Consider the following 15777-nt stretch of genomic DNA (forward strand, 5'->3'; position numbering starts at 1 on the left):
CCGAAGTTCCACCTCACCAGCTTCTCCTACAAGACATGGAGTCCCTCAAGCAGCCGACACGTTATCACCTTCTCCCATAATGGCAGTTGTTCCCCTGGATTTAGAGGGGGGTATCTTCCACCATTATGACTGTCACTTCCACAAGTGCCCAACTGTCTGTGCCATCAGGGGTGAGAGGATGTCCAGATGGCCAGAGCCTATATCCTGTCCATGCATCAGTATCTTGCTTGTTATAGAGCCTCAGTTGTATGCACTATTTGGGAAGTTCTGTTTTATGTTATGTAGGCCCAATTGGACAAAGTTTTTAAGTTGAGTCATGTTGGCAACATGTAACATTTAAGAAATGTGTCTGGTCATAAGATGACATATGTGGCAATTAAACCGCCTATTGTTATGGGGGCGGGATTTTTCTTGGGGTTTAGTGTGTTAAAAATGGACTAATACTGTGATTGCCACTGCAGTCTTTGTACAGGGTGATGTTTGGTGATTATTTTATGATGATGCTTCTTACTATGTGCTTGAAGAACTCTATCTACACAAAGGGACCTCTTATTCAAAGTAATATTCACCTATAATGCTATTATATTGCATATGAGGTATAAGTGTTGTATTTGAGAGAAAATTTGGTACTTAGTCCAGTATCCATCCTCATCCCAGCTAATCACCAAGGATGGCTTATTTCAGGAGGGGGAACTTGCAGTATACTGAAGGTAAGCTCCTAAGGTTGGGCCTAGCATGGAACTTGTGTTACTGTACATATTTATGTGTATGTTGATTTATGTTTAATTCATTGTATACAAAAAAAGATGGGTCATCTTAAGTGACACATCTGTGGTTGGTGGCCATTTTGACGGTATTGCACAGATAAAATATGGTAGCCTGTTGTACCTGAGGTTCACGTAAAGTCACTATTGAACCATAATACCGCATCTCGCTGATTTCTACTGTACCTCACCAACACTAAGGTTGTTCCTGTAATCACAGCAGAAAACAGTATTAGGGAGTTGGTCCCAAGGGAAACTACAAGATTCATCAAAATCCCCAACACCTAGGACAGCCTTCAACCTCTGTGGCAGATCTCAGAAGAGAGTTATAGGAAACGGCCCGTGACAAGACTTTGTTATTGCTTCAACATACTTTCTCCTTAATATTAGGGTTAATTTCACCCAGGAGCTTTGGATGTAGGTGGATCACTGGCGTACAATAACTCAGTGATCCACCGCTATCCACAGCTCTCCTAGGTGATGTTAACCCTTTGAAGAACCTGCAAGATTACGTCAGGTGGGTTGTTGTAAAACGACAATGACACTCATTCTGCTGCCAGACACAGTTTTAGGACAAGCCACCTGACATAACCTGGCAGGTGCTTCACAGGTTTAATTTCACCCAGGAGAGCTGTGAACAGCGATGGATCACTGACGCACAATAAGTCATTGTAATCCAGTGATCCACCTATGTCCACAGGGTTCATTCATTGAGGAAAAAGCAAACACAAGATTCATCAACAGAACAGTAATAATATGTAAATGTAACTATGAAAAACAATGAAAACAAAACAGATATTTGGAAAATTATAGGATTTGTGAATATTACACACTGGAATAGTGTTGATGGAATTATTCCCAGTAATAGAACAAGGAACATTGGAGATGGGAGAGCAAATTAAATGGACATTCTTACCTTAGCTGACTGCAAAAACTGTAAAATCTTCCAAGTAGGATTGCATATGCTGTAGATCAAGCCAATATTCCATCAAGATACCTGGCAAAAGAAAGCACACTCTTGAGGATTTGGACATGAATAGATGCCATGGCTGAATTGGACACTTGAAAATATTTAGTTCAGACAATATGATCTGAGTGAATTATGTCTAGAAGATTATGTTGCAATAAACACTCAGCACTTTCTTATTTATGAGACTTTTCCTTTTTTTTTTTTTTTTACTCTAGACTTTATTTTAACCTGAGACTTTCTGCAAACGATAACTATATTGTGATAACATCAAAGTAATCTATCTCGTATAAAATTGGCCATGTAGCTCTAAGTAACCAATCAGAATTTAGCTTTTTAAATGTAACATCCCACATGTGATTTTGTAGGTGTTGATGATGGTGTCTGGTGTGCTCTTGATGGTGTATGGTGATGGAAAAAGGCCAGACACTTCAACGTGATAAAGTCTCATTGTAGGCCTAAAAAGTATTCTATAAAATGATTGGTTGGTTGCTCTTCACAGTTTACACCAGTTTCAGTTTTACACAGTTTAATAAATCTGGGCCATAGTCTTTTTCACAGCTAGATGAAAAGGCTTTGGCTGGATCTAGGGTAACCCATAACGGGGTTCCTGGAACCTGCATTCCTTGCTTTCTCCTGGGGTTGATTTAATTCGATTGGTTCCCAGTTTGTCCAAACTTTATACACTTTTAGGCTATGTTCACACAACGCAAGTTTCCTATTAATCACCGCCGTTGGCGCTGATTTGCAACAATGGCCGTGATTAATAGAAAACTTATATTGTGTTGCCATCTATGGAATCCCGACCATATAGTATACACTCCATCTGGGATCGCTATCGACCGCACAAAAAACTGACATGTCAGTTTTGTGTGGACGATATTCATTGAATAGTGGCCGCACAACCCTGACAGGTCACACAATGGAGAGTGCGGCTCCGGATGCACTCCCCATTGTGTTCAATGTTAATTTGGAATGTGGGCCCACACAGATGCGCAGGCATCCCAATTCAGCACAAATGAAAATCATCAGTACCACAGTACCGGCCAGGATGATCTTCACTAACATTGGCCATACTGTGACCCCACCCAGTCACAGAACGGCTGGTGTTTCACGTAGTGTGAACCCGGCCTTATAGCTGAGTTTCCCACCTCAGGTTCCATGTTCCATGATGAATTGTATCTTGGCAGCGATTGGGTTCCTAGTTCTGACATGAAGCCCTTGAAGGTCCTAGGTTGCAGTTATTGGGCACATGTACACCCCACAGGCTGTGTAATTCTATTTCCTCTCTCTATATTATCTTTATATATTTTTCTTTTTCATAATATTAACCATGTTTAAGGGATGTTTCTTGAGGTCTGAGGAAGAGAATCCAGTAGTCTTAAAACGCGTTAGTAATGAATTGAATTTGAATAAAAACTTCCATATGCATATGGTCATTTTTTCATTCTGGATATTCTTATGTTTAAGGGAAGGCACAACTAATCAACCCATACCAACAGGCCCCACAGCGATCCCAGTGGGACACTGCACCATCACAGGTGACATTACGCATTATACAGTTAACATTGAAATTGATGGTCTCTCTGTGTAATGCATTGTCATGCCTGGTCCTCTATAGAGAGAGAACCTTGTAACAGTGGTTTCTTTTAGGTAATGGACAATGGTCCTAAAAAGGGTTCCTCCTCTATTACTTCACAATTTTCTATTACAATGTTTTGGGGGGGGAAAAAAAAGGCACAGCTGGGGCAAACTGCTCAAAAGTAGCACAAATAAACCTTGAGCAAATTGTTATGCCTTACGTAAAACTTATTATAAGCCAAAACATTCTTCCTGTCTACATCCCTTGTCATGATTTTTGTTTTTTAAGAGGCATTAAAAGTGGACAACAATAAAAAATAAAGAGATTATCCGGTTTTGCCAATGTACCAGGCTGCGCGCACAGCTCCTGGCGATGGCAGCATCAGTAGTTACCATGCGCCCTGGCTGGGACTTTTCCGCCCCCGGCTGGCTGGCGCAGCTGCCTTCCATGATTATGTGCTGACTGGCGGCTTGCACCACCAGTCAGCTTTACAGTGTGCTGGAGGGCTGAAGTCTCAGTCCCCAATTATGTCCTGGGGCTGGGACTCTAGCCTTTATAAAACGACTCCCCTCATCATCTTCCTTGCCTGCGATAGAGCTACCTTGTGAGAGTGACTAAACTAGCGTTAATCCTAATTGTATTCCTAGGTTTCCTGATTCTGGTTTTGGCTTCCCGACTTCCCCCCAACTCCCTATTTTGCACCGCAAAGACTGACTGATAGCGACCCTACTAGCTGACCTTGATTTATTGTGTTTGTCCGTCTTGTCCATGTTTTGTGTTCTCACCTGCTCAGGCTAGGGACTATCACCCAGTTATTTGCTGCCACTTAGAGCAGTTGCGGTAATCTAACAGGGTCAGCAGGGCAGGCCTCGTCTGTCTTGTCCTTTAGTGCCATACCTGACAGTCAGTTTGGCTTTGAACAGGTAATGTCATGTGTGCGTGGCAGCCTCTTCAATATGCACCTAACATCCCATTCTATTTTCAGCAGCAGAGCAAGGTGCAGCAGCATTATTTCTTTCAAGAATAATAGAAAGGTTGTATACAATAATAATAATATAATAGCGGCATTAAGGTGTATGGACATAGGTGCATTGATCTTGAGTATAAGTTGGTACATTTTGAGAATTCTTCATACATATGAACCTGGAAATTTCTTTTCTTTTCTTTCTTTTTTTTAATAAATCTATGTTAATTTGGTGCTAAAAAGTCATCTACCTTGAATTGCACTCTTTAAATTCAAGGCAGCAAGACACTCAAAATAGCATGATTTTATTCATTTTGCACAGCTTCAAAGTATAAACAATGTCAAATTACTTGGATAACATGTTAGAAGCATACTTCATGTACAGTTCAAATAACATACACACATCATCAATCATAATTCCCACTTGGCTTATTACATTTTGTTAAGTGGGTAAAATAAACAGTTATTTTAGAAAATAATATATACTCAATTGCCTATAAATAAATTTAATAAAAATACAATCAAGCTAGAATAAAAAGAAACATAGTCTGCATTCTTCTTCGATATGTTTGTTTTAGTTTTTTGCGTGTATATTGATTATTGTGGCATCATGATATATGTGGCATAGTTTTTTATTGCCATGAACAATAATTCACTGTTAGTTCACTGTGAGGTTCAGGTTCGTACGAATCCGAACCATCAGCATTTGACTCCTGCTGCCTTCCCGCTCCGTGGGGAAGGTGGAGACAGCCCGAGTACCACCTGGAAAACAGGGATACAGCCTAGGTAATAGTCTGTATCCCTGTTTTCCAGGCGGTACTTGGGCTGTCCCCATCTTCCCCACGGAACGGGAAGGCATCGGGAATCAAAAGCCGATGGTTGGGGTTCGTACGAACCTGAACCTCGGCCCTGTTCGATCATCTCTAATCACCAGGTTAGTCTTTTCTACCGTTTCGGAGAAGGGATGTTAGTCCATCTTTGGCCTCATCACTTTTAAGTCTCAGAAAATACAGGTATTTATGCGAGAAATGGCCCAAACTTTGAGCTAGTAAAGTGACAGGAGTGACATTAGCATATGTATATGTTGGCATCCCATTTTGACAAGTTATGTATCTATTACTAAAGCATAGGGCACAATCAAGATGTAAACCAGACTTAAGGGGTTGTCCAGGAAAAATCAACTTATAGATTGTAAGCCCTCGCGGGCAGGGTCCTCTTCCCTATGTACCAGTCTGCCATCTGCCTTCATGTAATGTGTTTGATCTTGTAATGTTCTTGTTTGTTACCCTGTAGCCTGTATAGCGCTCTGGAATTAAGTGCGCTCTATACAAAAAAAATAATAATAATAAATAATAATAACTTCAGGAGAGGGGAAAAGTAGGAGAGTTCAGCAGGGGGTCTGACCTCTGTACCTCCCGCCAATCTCCATATTAGGCCCCAGCTTCTGTACTTTGAATAGAGCCAGGGGTACGACCCGTGATCCGCGGCTCTATTCATTCTTCTGGAGCCAATAATTCATAATACAGAAGCTAGGGCTAGATCTGCATGGGGTACAGAGGTTGGACCCCCCTGGTCTCCTACTCCTGGAGTACCCCTTTAATTAAATATGTTGCAAATCCAAGTGACATAATCTGTTAGTTAACATACATCATACCAGTCAAAGAAAGCGTCTGACAAATGCAAATGTATTTATATGATCACTTCCATCACATGTCCATATAACATAACAGCATAACTATAGTTATAGCGAAAAAAATTCAATCTCCAAAGATATTCAGTTATGCCAAAAACAAACAATCTTTACAGCCTATTATAAATCTAATATTAAGTTTTCTTTATAGCATACACTGCCGAAAGTCTAGTAAATGTATCACACGGCTGGCAATGTCTACCTGGAAATGCCTCTTATTATTTCTATCATGCCAACTCAATATGACTCAAGTTTCTCTGGCTCAGGCGTAATTTAGAATCATGTAAAATTAAATTGCTGACAAAAAAAAAGCAGGTTTGAAAGCAGAACAGTGAAGATCCAATACTGGGTGGAGAAGCAATGTGCTTCCTTATTAAAGCCAGTTCCCACATGCTCCATGTTACGTTATGCTGGCAGCCACATGCAGCTCAATGATCTGGGATATTTCAACTAAGTAGTAGGTTCAAAAACTAATATTTGCATTGTCACGGTGGGTGGTGTCTGAGGCCTGAAGATGGACGTCTCAATATCTTCCTCTAACTTTGAGTTCTAAACATTAAAGCGGAAATCTTTTTCTTTCAAATCAACTGATGTCAGAAAATTATATAGATTTGTAATTTACTTCTATTTAAAAATGTCAAGTTTTCCCATACTTATCAGCTGCTGTATGTCCTGCAGGAAATGGTGTATTCTTTTTAGTCTAACACAGTGCTCTCTGGTGCCACCTCTGTCCGAGACAGGAACTGTCCAGAGCAGGAGCAAATCCTCATAGAAAACATCTACTGCTCTGGACAATTCCTGTCTCGGAAAGAGGTTGCAGCAGAGAGCACTGTGCCAGACTGAAAAGAATCTACCACTTCCTGCAGGACATACAGAAGCTGAGAAGTATAGGAAGACTTGAGATTTCTAAATAGAAGTAAATTACAAATCTATATAACTTTCTGAAACCAGTTGGTTTGAAAGAAATAGATTTTTGCTGGATAATCTACTTTAATATATACTAGAACCCTGTTCAGGGCAAAATTACTGACGAAAGAGTACTGAAAGTCTCAAACTTCAGTGACATTTTGCATTTGTATTGTAAGTGACACCTTTCCTTAGCAGGTGATGGATATGAATTTTCTACAATAAAATTATGAAGCATTTATGATGAGTGCCGAGACTGAATTTCTACAGTATTTCTGGAATTTTTCCTTCTACGTGCATCACCCACAGACACAGAAGTGCTGTCTAAAGACTCTTTTTACTCTGGTTATACATGCACCTATTTTGCTTACTGCTAGATTTAAAGTGCTAAATCAGTTCCTTTTCCTTTTCAGTATCTCTATGGTCCTCAATCCATATACAGTCTATCAGTTTCAATATGGTGTTAAGGCAAAGAGTTTTTCCGGCAATGCTCGCACCCCAGCCACTGGCGTGTGTGCACTTGCCAAGTTATAAGTCTCAGTTGTTTGGGCACAGTGTAACGACAAGAAAGATCCTACAGATCATTGTGAAGGTTAGAAGGTTCTTCAGTGCATTTTGAGGGATCTGTTCCTCTTTCTCAAGAAGATCTACTTCCCTCTGTATTGTCCTTATATAGAACTGCAGTGTCCTTGCTGCCTCACTTGACCTTAGCTGAGGGTAATGCTCTGCTCAGTCACCTGTGCCGTTCAGTAGGGAGAGTGACATGAGCAGGGACAGCATTTGAATTTAGTAAGGCAGCAATATTCAAAGTGGTAGATAGTCAGTGTAGGGAGGGAGAGCTGACCGAGTAGGGCTTGGAACGTAGTGAAATTGTCAGTGTAGGGAAGGAGAGCTGACCGAGTAGGGCTTAGAACGTTGTGAAATTGTCACTGTAGGGAGGGTGACAGAATCCAGCGTTTTAGCACTATAAGGATTCAATTCTTTAAGTGTCTCTGTCGTAATAAAAACTTTTTTGCAGAAATCAATAGTCCGGGCGATTTTATGAAACTTTGTAATTGGGTTTATTAGCCGAAAAATGAATTTTTATCATGAAAAAGCAGTTTGATGTTCTCCCCCCTGTCTTCATTGTTCTCCTATGGAGAGAGCTAAATAAAACACCAAAACAGGACAACAAAGAGTTAATCTACAAATACCTCACCCTTTATCTCCTCTGACAGTCAGCACTGACCTCTCTGAGCTCTGAATATAGTGTTCACTATATTGCCTGTAATCCTTTGTTCTCAGCTTTCTGCTGTCAGCTAACTCCCTCCTTCCTCCCCCCCTCCCCTCTCTATAGAACAGACTGGGTACGTCTGATGCAACAAGTCACAATTTCCTGATTTTTTTGCAGTGGATGGAAAAGAGGAGAGAGGGGGGGACGTGGGGAAAGGCTTTTCAAATGCAGATAATGGCATATTTGGCTAATAAACCCAATTACAAAGTTTCTTAAAATCGCCTGGACTATTGATTTCTGCAAAAAAAAAAAAAAAACGACAGTGACACTTTAAGCCTGTATTGCCCTGGCGTCCAACACAGTCTATCCTGTCTATTATCTTCACAATGTGTTTGAGTTCTCCGTGGCCAAAAAGGGAGGCTCGCTGGGACATCTTGACTTGCTGAGCTGACTGTACGCTGCGGGCTAGCATTCCTCGCACGTACTGCGTGATACATTGATGTACGTAATTGCGTATATACGCACGGGTGAATAAAAGATACTCCAATGCTACGCACTTCGTAATTGCTCTGATATTACATATTTTACACTTTGCATTTTTTGTTTGTGAATGTTCGGCGAGCATGAACCAAACCAATCACGACAATTTTTTTTATGTTTGTGTCATCCGAACATTGGGATGTTTGCTCATCACTACCTGCAAGTTCCACTTAAAAAAAAAAAATAATAATTAAAAAAAAAACAACAGGTCATATAGTCAGTTAGCATGTAAAATCATCAAATATGTTCTTTTAACTTATTTCTGTTGGCTTTTATTATGTGCATTGTAGAAGAAATTCTAATGCTATATACTGTTAACTAAATGCTGTTTGTAGCTCTATTATTAGGTCTCTCTAATTATTACCGTACTGGTATTTAGCATCGAACAGGCTTTTTTTTTTCCTGGCATAAACTACTAATGATATCCCCTGTAGCTATATACAGTAAATTAGCATATGGATACACAAAGCAAATGCTGTGTATTAATGGACATCATGCCTTCATATGCACTTGTGCCAAAGTTTTCTGGCTACTCTTTCAAGTCAAAATTAGAATTAAAATAAATCTATCATAAAAAAATTGAAAATCAGAGATAGCCTGCAGGGGTAATAGACAATAAGTGGAAACACTGCAATACCAAGATTTTACAAAGATTTGTAAGACTATATCGCCAATGTATATCGAATGAGTGGCCTTATTATTTTAAACTAATTTCTCATTACTACCTCTTAAGGCAAGTCTATAGAAGAAATGATATACTGTGGTTCCAATGTACACAGGGGCGTAACTACCATTATAGCAGCCATAGCGTCTGCTATGGGGCCCGCCACATCAGGGGGCTCCATGGCCTGCTCCTGCAATACACTGGGCCCCCTGAGCCGTCATCATTGTACCATTGTACCATTGCACCATGTACAACTTGGATAACATGGATACAGCCAATGACTATATCCATGTTTTCCACATAGCCTTAGGGCTTTATCCAACTTCAGCAGCCACCGCTAATCAAATGCCGAAAGTTCGGGTTCGGATCCACTTGAGCATGCTCCAGGTTCACTCATCTCTAAAAGCAATATATTTAAAGAATTTGAACGCTGAATAACCCCTTTAAAGAGTACCTGTCATCAAAGCCCCCTGAAGTTATAATGGAGCTATCCAAATGGAGATTGCTCCAAGCCAGGGAGTGAAATTCCCTGCCACACACGTCTCATTATTCTGAGTAGTGGGGGTCTCTGACAGGTACTCTTTAACCTCTTAAGGACATAGGACGTACCGGTACGTCCTATGTCCTCACTTGCACTTCAAAGCGGGGCCGCGCGGCGGCCCCGCTTTGAAGTGCCGCGATCCCGGGTGCCGCGTGTAGCCCGGGACCGCCGCTATTAGCGGGCACGGTCTGATCGCCGTACCCGCTAATTAGCTAATCGGAGGCAGCTGTCAAAGTTGACAGCTGCCTCCGATTACCGGAGGCAACGTTTCCCTGGTGTCTAGTGGGGGAGATCGCTCCTCCGGGACCTTGTCCCGGAGGAGCGATCTCCGTTACTGATGCCGGCCGGGGACGCGTCCAAGATGGCGCCGTCCTCGGCTCGGCACTCGTTCGTTTTCGGCTGCAGCAGCCGAAAGCAAACGAGTGCCGATCTCATGGATCTCTGCAGCATATCTATGCTGCAGAGATCTCAATGAGAGATCACAGTGTATATACTAGAAGTCCCCTAGGGGGGCTTCTAGTATATGTGTAAAAAAAAAAAAAAAAAAGTGTTGTTAATGGTAAAAAGCTCCCTCCCCTAATAAAAGTCAGAATCACCCCCCTTTTCCCAGGTTATAAATAAAAGTAAACAAATAAATAAATAAATAAACATGTTTGCTATCGCCGCGTGCGTAATCGCCCGAACTATTAATTAATCACATTCCTGATCTCGTACGGTAAACGGCGTCAGCGCAAAAAAATCCCAAAGTGCAAAATTGCGCATTTTTGGTCGCATCAAATCCAGAAAAAATTTAATAAAAAGCGATCAAAAAGACGTATATGGGCAATCAAGGTACCGATAGAAAGATCAAATCATGGCGCAAAAAATGACACCTCGCACAGCCCCATAGACCAAAGGATAAAAGCGCTATAAGCCTGGGAATGGAGCGATTTTAAGGAACGTATATTGGTTAACAACGGTTTGAATTTTTTACAGGCCATCAGATACAATATAAGTTATACATGTTATATATCGTTTTAATCGTAACGACTTGAGGAACATGCATAACAAGTCAGTTTTACCCCAGGGTGAATGGCGTAAAAAGACATTTCCCCCAAATAAAAGAAATGCGTTTTTTTTTTCAATTTCACCACACTTCGAATTTTTTTCTGGTTTCGCAGTGTACTTTATGCAAAAATTCAGCCTGTAATTGCAAAGTACAATTAGTGACGCAAAAAATAAGGGGTCATGTGGGTTTCTAGGTGGAAAAATGCAAGTGCTATGACCTTTTAAACACAAGGAGGAAAAACCGAAAACGTAAAAACGAAAATGGGCCATGTCCTTAAAGGGTTAAAGGGGTTCTCTTGATGTTTGAAAAAAAAAATGTTTGAATAGTAAATGTGCACAGGGTTGGGAAGAAAATAAATAAGAGATGTATATATCTGCCTCCCGAGGATCTCTTTAACAAAAAGATGAGGAACCTTCAACCTTCCAGCTATTGCAAAACTACGATTCCTGTCATGCCTGACCAGCTGAAGATATGGCTTTGGCTGGTCAAGCATGCCCGTAAATGTAGTTTTGCAACAACTAGGGACTGCAGGTTTCCCATCCCTGCTTTAACAGAATTCTTTATATAAATGCCTCCAATGCAGTGTCAGACTGGCGCACCAGTGGACCGGAGTATCCTCCGGTGGGCCACCAGCTTTAGAACCTGCACAAACACTGAGTGACATATTGTTTCTCACTGGTTCTTCATCGGTGGGCCCCCAGGATCATTTCCTCTGGTGGGCCCCAGATACCCCAGTCTGACACTGCTCCAATGCCTTACTTCATTGAAGCAGTTTTACAGAACTTAGTTAAATTATGCTGAATAAAATATGTAGCAAAAATTCCGGGAATCGCCTATATAACATTTGTGTACTATAATTTTATTCATGTTGAAAGCCAATATATTCATTTCTTAATATTTTCTAAAATTTTTCCTTAAACATAGAGCAGCTAATAGATATAAGGACATAGAGCAACGATCATTCCTATCTCCATCAAACATTGCGCTAGAACCCTGCTCAAAATCCTTGACGTTTCCCAGAAAGGAAATCCCGACCACATAGGAGTGTAATAGCAGTATTTAAATCCATAAACTTTCTTCTGCTAAGCCCTCATGTTTTCAATATGCATCCAAATAGATGACTTTTGCTATGTCTAATCCCTTATAAGAGTAAAATCTTTATAGCCAAATTTTTTTTTTCTGCTTAAGAATAGAAAAAACAAGCTTCATGGATTCAATACTTCCTTTCATGTGGAATGTTTCAAGGTCTTGCAATAACACGAGTAAAATAAACTGAGAGAAACTAGGACATGTTTGGAGACAAAACAGTAATATTTGATAATTAAATTCAGCAGTCTCAGCTTCAGCTGCTTTGAGTCTTCTCTTATAAAATTGGGTGAGGCGTTTTGCACACTTCTTATTCCAATCTAACTTGACTTCTATTTATATACTAATTTCTCTCATTTCAGACCACACGAGTTCCTGGAATCTGCTGAATGTCTTAAAATCCCAGGGCATTATGCAGTGAACTAGGACACGCCATTCGACTGATATTAGCCCGTCATTGTTAGTCATTTGACATTAGCGCTTTGGTTTTCTTGGCTTCGCTGTGAGAATTAAAGTCGGGCCACCCAGATACTTTTTTAATAAAATAAACATAATAAATACTTGATTTAGTTTAGGTAATTTGTAATTTTTAGTGTTGTAAAAAAAATCTGTAATTGCATGGAAAATAAGAACTATTTAATATAAAAAAATAAAAAAAAATCATTGTGATTAACAGTAATTGGAGAGATTTTGGAAGTTGCAATAATGACACAAGCAACATCAACTTTTCCGAAAAATATTCTAAGTCCTATTTCAAGTTCACACAATGTATTTTTTCATTTAATAATTGCATTGATTTCAATGGAATCCCGACCGGAGTGTATACACTCTGTGTACACTCCGGCCGGGATTCCTTGCTTCCGCACTCAGAACTGACATATCAGTTTTGTGCAGCCGCTATTCATTGTCTTCACTGTGAGTAAAGTGTAGCTCTGGCTGCACTTTACATTGTCGGCTATGGTGAATTGGAACGCAGACACAGCAGTATGTGCCCACATTCCGGTTCAAAAGAGATTAAGTTCAGCCGGCCGGTACTGCAGTGTCACAGAACGGACACAGTCATACATAGTGAGAACCTGGCCTTACAGTGGATCATGCCCAAAACCTTCATCTCCCATATAGTAATATACATACCAAGTGTCCCTTTTGGAGGGAAAATCCCTACTTTTGACCCACGTCCATAGTTGCCCCTGAAATATCTCTCTGGTACAATTCTGGTACAATATCTGGTACAATTTAGATTTTAAAGGAAAACTATAAGCGCTTTAGAAGTGTTGCAGATTGAATCTACCTGAAGTAGAAGCTTTAGCATGCAGGCATTTGGAGAAGTATATTCATTGTGTTCTTTACTAGAGACACACAGCAACCATTATATGCTTAGCATGCGTCCTTACAACATAGAGGATATAATATTGCTGTATGTCTGTAAAGAACACAAGGAATAAACTTCCACAATTGTCTTTGTGCTGATGCTTCAATCTGCAATAAGAAGTATCTAAATTGCTAATAGCTCCCTATAGGGTATAGAGTGCTGAGGATGAAGGTCAGTTTCTTAATTCAATCCTCTGTGTCATTTGTACAATATTAAGGGTTTATTCCATATGCAAATATGTTGTTTTGGTGCACTGGGGGTGAGAATAACATGGCTACTGTCCCATTCCACCCCAACCACACCACCCCCAGACCGACCCACTCTGCTGATATTCATTAGGAGTGGCGGGCCAGCTGGGTGCATCTGTGCATTGGGGTGGTAGTCCTGTCCCACGTGCACTAAAACAACATATTTGCATATGGATTACAAATCTTAATTTCATGGAAACAGCGCCGAGGATGGAGGTAAGAATAAAGGTTCAGTATGAGACTCTAATAGGCAAGGAGCAGCGTATTACAAATATGTAACTCACAGATTATCAAAAGAACCACGAGACATTAGGATATACTTTAAAGTGGATGTACTATTAGGTACATGGCTTTTTTTTCTTTTACATGAACACACCAGAGCCGGCACGGGGATGCCAGTGCTGCAGCCCTTTTTTGAACCGCCCCCTAGTACCCATGCACAGCGCCGGTCTAATACCGAGCACCAGCCAGGCATGAAGCACTAGGGGCTGGCCCGCAGCCCCCCCAGTGGGACAAAACCCCTTTCCCTCTGTGACGCAGCTCCATTAGAATCGATGGAGCGGGGTCAAAGAGGGGAGTGGAGATCATGAGGTTGTTCTGTCACACTGGGGGCTGGCGGCGCACCACTAGTGCTTCATGCCCAGCCAGTGCTCGGTAATAGACTGGCGCCATGCATAGGAATAGGGCAATGGTTCAAAAAAAGGACCACAGCACTGGAATCCCCGCGCCGGCCTCAGTCTGTTCATGTAAAAAGGACTACCCAGATATCCCTCCAGGGAAGAAAAATCTGTTGCCAAGGGGTGCCTTCCAGTGGGCAGATAATGAAACCACCCTGATACGTAGCCCCTTAAGTCCCTCTCGGTTGTGAGTATTGGAACATAAATAGGTAAATACCAGGGTGGCTTCTTTTGCACCAAAGTCTAACTCTGTTGTGAGTATTGCAACATGACATGGGTTTACCAAAGCCAGGCATCCATCCAGAGACAGCTGGATCAGTGTGGAGTAGGATTCTTCCCTGGAGGAATATCTAGCTATTCCCGTGTTTTGAGACTCGCAACTGAGGCTCCATGGACCCCTTTTTGGCATATTTAAATTTGTAGGGGGCAATGTATCAATGGAAACTCTTGAGTGAGTACTTCATTGGATGTTTTTTCACTGATCTCCCTGAGCTTAGTGATTGCTGTCTTTTGTTGGTCTACTTTTCATTGCCCCCACTAGCCAGAATCCTGATCCACACGGATGAGGGGCAAATACCCCAAAACCGCTGTCTGTGGCTGGATGCCTGGCTTTGGTAAACCTTGTCATGTTGCAACACTCGCAACAGAGTTAGGCTTTGATGCAACCCTGGTATTTCCCTATTTATTATCCAATATTTACAACCGAGTGGGGCTTTGTATCAGGGTGGTTCATTGATCTCCCCACTGAGAGGCACCACTTGGCAACAGCTTTTCCTTCCCTTTGCGGGATATTTGGCTATTCCTGTGTTTTGAGACTCCCAATTGAGGTTCCACAGACCTCTTTTTTGCATAGTGGTTCATTCGCTTTAATGTTCAGAATAGGAAGAGGGTTGCACTGTTACACTTCTGCAGTTAAACAACAAATAGCAGGCATATACTGAACACATATTCTATGCCTTTGGTTTATAGAGAATGAGGCTTTAATAAAGAGATAATGTTAACATCATAGCAATACAGAGTCTATAAAATAAGGGGCCAGATCTAATCAGCTTTGTTGTATGTATCAGCAATAGAGGTACAACCTATAGGCTAAAGTATGAGTTTTCTTGGCTGTTGTACATAGCTACATACATACAGCGCTCTTTTCAAGATATAGTCAAATTCGGAGTAAAGGTGGGCTGTAGGTCTATAAACCTGCCACCATTCGTTTCCAATTTAGATCTCTGAATATCAGCACCTTGGACAGCTATCATGGCCCATGTTAATGATTGCTAACAGTAGTTCAAATGGGTGGAGAGATATATCAATACCTGAAATCCTACATTACATTCTCACCAGTATAAAACACTTCATTTAAAAGTGATCTTAAGTAGAACCATCTCTAAAACCTCCTGCACCACACTAAGTATTTATACCAGTAACTTGAAGTGATTCGATTTTCCTGGTAACTGTAGTGAGTTCCCATGAATGTGCCTAATAGTTATTTGGTGGTAACTTTTCCTTGGAAAATAAACA

The sequence above is a fragment of the Dendropsophus ebraccatus genome, chromosome 7, assembly GCF_027789765.1.
Source record: "Dendropsophus ebraccatus isolate aDenEbr1 chromosome 7, aDenEbr1.pat, whole genome shotgun sequence".
Classification (NCBI taxonomy): domain Eukaryota; kingdom Metazoa; phylum Chordata; class Amphibia; order Anura; family Hylidae; genus Dendropsophus; species Dendropsophus ebraccatus.